The following is a 6,718-nucleotide window of genomic DNA, read 5'->3' as shown; positions in this document are numbered from 1 at the left end:
CTATGATGAAAATTACAGACCTCTCTCATCTTTTTAAGTGGGAGAACTTGCACAATTGGTGGCTGACTAAATACTTTTTTCCCCCACTGTATATGGAGGCTTAAATATCCTGATCTAGTGAGATATAAATGGCGGAGACTCAATCAAACTAGTCGTCTTGACTTCTTTCTTATGTCATTCTCGTTGGCACCAAAAGTTTAAAAAGTGTTGATAGGGGACAGAATGCGGTCGGACCATCATATAATTGGCATAAACATTACTCTTACTGAATTTCCACATGGGCGAGGATATTGGAAATGTAATCAAAGCCTATTGGATGATAACGTGTTTTTAGCTAGGACAGAGGAATTTATAACTGATTTTTGACCGACATAACATAGGTACAGCAAATCCCCTTATTGTATGGGACACTTTTAAATGTGCCTTTAGAGGCCACGCAATTCAGTACTTATCTCGAAAACAAAAGCAATTTAGGTCAAAAGAGTCCATACTAACAAAGGAAATAGAAGGTCTAACAGAACAGATAGATAGCAATAAAAAATGTGACATAGAGGCTCAGAATAAATTAGAGGAAAAACTAAAAGAAATTGAGAAACTTTTTCAAGAAAGATCAAGTGTAATATATTATACAAATAAGGCAAACTGGATGGAATATGGGGGAAAATGCACCAAATTATTTTTTTAATCTTCAACATAGAAATGCTACCAAAAATAATTTACTGAAACTGGTTACAAATGATGGAGTCACCCATGATTCACCAAATGATATTTTGAAGGAGGAAGCAAAGTACTTTAAGCATATGTTTTCGTTTCAGTCGCCTCCATCTCCTCTATCTGAAGCTAATTGTAGAGATGTTTTGTTCTATTGATAATGTAAAATTAACAGCCATACACAAAGACTCATGTAAAGGTGAAATTACAGAGGAGGACCTTCTGGATGCAATTAAAGACTTTAAGTCCGGGAAAACTCCAGGGTTGGATGGCATACCAGTCGAGGTAAACCAAACCTTTTCTGATATACTCAGAGGACCGTTATTAGCATGTTTTAACCACTCCTATGTAATTGGTAGATTAAAAAAATATATATATTTCACCTTTATTTAACCAGGTAAGCCAGTTGAGAACAGGTTCTCATTTACAACTGCGACCTGGCCAAGATAAAGCAAAGTAGTGCAATAAAAAACAACACAGAGTTACATATGGGGTAAAAAACATAAAGTCAGAAATACAACAGAAAATATATATACAGTGTGTGCAAATGAAGCAAGTTATGGAGGTAAGGCAATAAATAGGCTATAGTGCAGAATAATTACAATAGTATTAACACTGGAATGCTAGATGTGCAAGAGATTATGTGCAAATAGAGATACTGGGGTGCAAAAGAGCAAAATAAATAACAATATAGGGATGAGGTAGTTGGGTGGGCTAATTTCAGATGGGCTGTGTACAGGTGCAGTGATCGGTAAGGTGCTCTGACAACTGATGCTTAAAGTTATTGAAGGAGATAAGAGTCTCCAGCTTCAGAGATTTTTGCAATTCGTTCCAGTCATTGGCAGCAGAGAACTGGAAGGAATGGCGGCCAAAGGAGGTGTTGGCTTTGGAAATGACCAGTGAGATATACCTGCTGGAGCGCAGACTACGGGTGGGTGCTGTTATGGTGACCAATGAGCTAAGATAAGGCGGGGATTTGCCTAGCAGTGATTTATAGATGGCCTGGAGCCAGTGGGTTTGACGACGAACATGTAGTGAGGACCAGCCAACAAGAGCGTACAGGTCACAGTGGTGGGTAGTGTATGGGGCTTTGGAGACAAAACGGATGGCACTGTGATAGACTACATCCAATTTGCTGAGTAGAGTGTTGGAGGCTATTTTGTAAATGACATCGCCGAAGTCAAGGATCGGTAGGATAGTCAGTTTTACGAGGGCATGTTTGGCAGCATGAGTGAAGGAGGCTTTGTTGCGAAATAGGAAGCCCATTCTAGATTTAACTTTGGATTGGAGATTCTTTATGTGAGTCTGGAAGTTTAGTTTACAGTCTAACCAGACACCTAGGTATTTGTAGTTGTCCACATACTCTAGGTCAGACCCGTCAGAGTGGTGATTCTAGTCGGGTGGGCGGGTGCCAGCAGCGTTCGATTGAAAAGCATGCATTTAGTTTTACTAGTGTTTAAGAGCAGTTGGAGGCTACTGAAGGATTGTTGTATGGCATTGAAGCTCGTTTGGAGGTTTGTTAACACAGTGTCCAATGAAGGGCCAGATGTATACAAAATGGTGTCGTCTGCGTAGAGGTGGATCTGAGAGTCACCAGCAGCAAGAGCGACATCATTGATATACACGGAGAAAAGTGTCGGCCCAAGAATTGAACCCTGTGGCACCCCCATAGAGACTGCCATAGGTCCAGACAACAGGCCCTCCGATTTGACACACTGAACTCTATCTGAGAAGTAGTTGGTGAACCAGGCGAGGCAGTCATTTGAGAAACCAAGGCTATTTAGTCTGCCAATAAGAATGCGGTGGTTGACAGAGTCGAAAGCCTTGGCCAGGTCGATGAAGACGGCTGCACAGTACTGTCTATTATCAATCACGGTTATAATATCGTTTAGGACCTTGAGCGTGGCTGAAGTGCACCCGTGACCAGCTCGGAAACCGGATTGCATAGCGGAGAAGGTACGGTGGTATTCGAAATGGTCGATGATCTGTTTGTTAACTTGGCTTTCGAATATTTTCGAAAGGCAGGGCAGGATGGATATAGGTCTGTAGCAATTTGGATCTAGAGTGTCACCCCCTTTGAAGAGGGGGATGACCGCGGCAGCTTTCCAATCTCTGGGGATCTCAGACGTTATGAAAGAGAGGTTGAACAGACTAGTAATAGGGGTAGCGACAATTTCGGCGGCTAGTTTTAGAAAGAAAGGGTCCAGATTGTCTAGCCCAGCTGATTTGTAGGGGTCCAGATTTTGCAGCGCTTTCAAAACATCAGCTGTCTGAATTTGTGTGAAGGAGAAGCGGGGGGGGCATGGGCATATATGATGCTAATGCTGTACGCCACAGGATGTTTTTGTGCTGGTCAAGAGGAGAACCAGGGGCTATATCGGTTCTTAGTTCTGTATTTTTTGAATGGGGCATGTTTATTTAAGATTGAGAGGAAATTACTTTTAAGGAACAACCAGGCATCCTCTACTGACGGAATGAGATCTATATCCATCCAGGATACCTGGGCCTGGTCAGTTAGGAAGGCCTCCTCGCTAAAGTGTTTTAGGGAGCGCTTGACAGTGATGAGGGGTGGTCGTTTGACCGCGGACCCGTTACGGACGCAGGCAATAAGGCAGTGATCGCTGTGATCCTGGTTGAAGACAGCTGAGGTGTATTTAGAGGGTATGTTAGTCAGGATGATATCTATGAGGGTACCCATGTTTACGGATTTAGGGTTGTACCTGGTAGGTTCGTTGATAATTTGCGTGAGGTTGAGGGCATCTAGCTTGGATTGTAGGATGGCTGGGGTGTTAAGCATATCCCAATTTAGGTCACCAAGCAGTACAAACTCTGAGGATAAATGGGGGCAATCAATTCACATATGGTGTCCAGGGCACAGCTGGGGGGCTGAGGGGGTCTGTAGCAAGCGGCAACAGTGAGAGACTTATTTCTGGAAAGGTGGATTTTTAGAAGTAGAAGCTCAAACTGTTTGGGCACAGACCTGGATAGTATGATAGAGCTCTGCAGGCTGTCTCTACAGTAGATTGCAACTCCACCCCCTTTGGCAGTTCTATCTAGACGGAAAATGTTATAGTTGGGGATGGAAATTTCAGAATTTTGGTGGCCTTCCTGAGCCAGGATTCAGACACTGCTAGAACATCAGGGTTGGCAGAGTGTGCTAACGCAGTGAATAACTCAAACTTAGGAAGTAGACTTCTGATATTTATGTGCAAGAAACCAAGACTTTTGCGATTACAGAAGTCATCAAATGATATCGCCTGGGGAGTAGGAGTGATACTGAGGGCTGCAGGGCCTGGGTTAGCCTCTACATCACCAGAGGAACAGAGGAGGACTAGAATAAGGATACGGCTAAAGGCTTTAAGAACTGGTCTTCTAGTGCGTTGGGTACATAGAATAAAGGGGCAGATTTCCGGGTGTTATAGAAAAGATTCAGGGCATTATGTACAGACAAGGATATGGAAGGATATGAGTAAAGTGGAGGTAAACCTAAGCGTTGGGTAACAATGAAAGAGATAGCATCGCTGGAGGCATCAATTGAGTCGGTCTCCGCGTGTATGGGGGAGGGGCAAAGGAGCTATCTAAGGCAGGTTTAGCTAGGCTGGGGGTCTACAGTGATATAGTACAATTAGAAATAACCGAAACAACAATAAACTAACCATGTTTGGGCTGAGGCTAAACATAAACAGGATGTAGTACCGTAAAAAGGAACAGTCCAGCAGATATCAGCTGTATAGCTGAGTTATCATAAGGTCCGGTGGTGAAACACTAGTAAGAGGCCACGGCTAGCGTGTGCTAGCGGGCCAGGGCTAGCAGATGGATGGAATCTTCGTGGTTAACGTCGTAACCACATCAGACGATTTCGTCGGCAGACCAGTCGTGTAGGATCGGCGGGGCTCCGTGTCAACACTAGGTGGTCCCGTCCGGTTGACAGAGAGGTAGATAGCCGGGAGATGGGCGATGGGCCTAGCTCAGGATGATTAGCCAGACCACAGCGTCCGTTTTGTTGTAGCTGGCTGGTGGTAGCTAGCTGGTAGCGATGAATCCGGAGTTAAAGGTCCAGTGATTCAGTGATTCCGGCGGAAAAACTGATATGTTCTGGGTTGATAACGCGCTGTGCAGACTGGCCGAATATCCGGTGATCAATGTCCAGTGATTAAAATTAATCCCGCAGAAAAAAAATCCAATGTTCTGGATGAAACACCGCTAGCTGCGGCTAATAGCAAATAGCAAGTAGCTAGTTGGGCGATGGGCCTAGCTCAGGATGATTAGCCAGACCACAGCGTCCGTTTTGTTGTAGCTGGCTGGTGGTAGCTAGCTGGTAGCGATGAATCCGGAGTTAAAGGTCCAGTGATTCAGTGATTCCGGCGGAAAAACTGATATGTTCTGGGTCGATAACGCGCTGTGCAGACTGGCCGAATATCCGGTGATCAATGTCCAGTGATTAAAATTAATCCCGCAGAAAAAAAATCCAATGTTCTGGGTGAAACACCGCTAGCTGCGGCTAATAGCAAATAGCAAGTAGCTAGTTAGCTGGCTAGCTAGTTTCAACTGGAGATTCTAGATTCTAGATAAAGGTAAGTCAATAATAGAATCCGTTCCACGTTGAGTGAGGCGGGTTGCAGGAAAGTATATCTTGTAGAAGGATGAAAAGTCTGATAGGGAAATATGTACGAAAAATGTATGAAAAATAGGGTATTTACAGGCTATTTACAGACAGACGATAAAAACACAACTGCACTACTACGCCATCTTGGATTGTCATCTGTAGATTATCAGACACTTGGATTGTCAATCTGTAGATTATCAGACACTCAAGAAGAAGGTCTGATTTCATTATTACTGAAACAGGATACAAGTGGAACATATAAAGTTGGAGGCCCCTTACACTTCAGTGTTGTGATGCAAAAATTCTAGCAAAATGTATAGCGCATATAATTAAAAAGGCATTGTCGGACATTATTCATTATAATCAGACAGGTTTTTTACATGGATGATACATTGGAGATAATATAAGGCAAGTACTGGAAACAATAAAACACTATGAAAAATCTGGGAAACCAGGCCTGCTATTCATAGCAGACTTTGAAAAGGCATTTGAAAAAGTACGACTGGGGTTTATATATAAATGCCTGGAGCATTTTAATTTTGGAGAATCTCTTATAAAATCGGTTAAAATCATGTATAGTAACCCTAGGTGTAAAATAGTAAATAATGGCTATTTCTCCGAAAGTTTTAAACTGTCAAGAGGAGTGAAACAAGGTTGTGCACTATCGGCATATCTATTTATTATTGCCATCGAAATGTTAGCTATTAAAATCAGATCCAACAATAATATCAAGGGATTAGAAATCCAGGGCTTAAAAACAAAGGTGTCATTGTACGCTGATTCATGTTTTCTTTTAAATCCACAACTTGAATCCCTCCACAGCCTCTAGATACATTTTCTAACCTCACTGGATTACAACCAAATTATGATACATGTACTATATTACGTATTGGATCACTAAAAAAATACAAATTTTACATTACCATGTAGTTTACCAATAAAATGGTCTGATGGTGATGTGAATATACTCGGAATACATATCCCAAATTAAATAAATTATCTCACTCCAATACATTTTTATAGAAAGTTAGCAAAAATAGATAAGATCTTGCTACCATGGAAAGGTAAATACCTGTCAATTTGTGGAAAAATCACCCTGATTAACTCTTTAGTATTATCCAAGTTTACCTATTTGCTTATGGTCTTGCCTAAGCCTAGCGAACAGTTTTTTAAAAATTATATGAGAAAAAAATATTCCATTTTATTTGGAACGGCAAGCCAGACAAAATTAAACGGGCCTATTTATATAATGAATATGAATTCGGAGGACAGAAATTATTAAATATTAAAGCATTAGACCTATCACTAAAAGCTTCAGTCATACAAAAGTTATACTTAAATCCGAACTGGTTCTCTAGCAAATTAGTAAGATTGTCTCACCCAATGTTCAAGAATGACCTT

This window comes from Coregonus clupeaformis, unplaced genomic scaffold, assembly GCF_020615455.1.
Source record: "Coregonus clupeaformis isolate EN_2021a unplaced genomic scaffold, ASM2061545v1 scaf2813, whole genome shotgun sequence".
Lineage (NCBI taxonomy): Eukaryota > Metazoa > Chordata > Actinopteri > Salmoniformes > Salmonidae > Coregonus > Coregonus clupeaformis.
Note: the sequence above shows the minus strand (reverse complement) of the source record.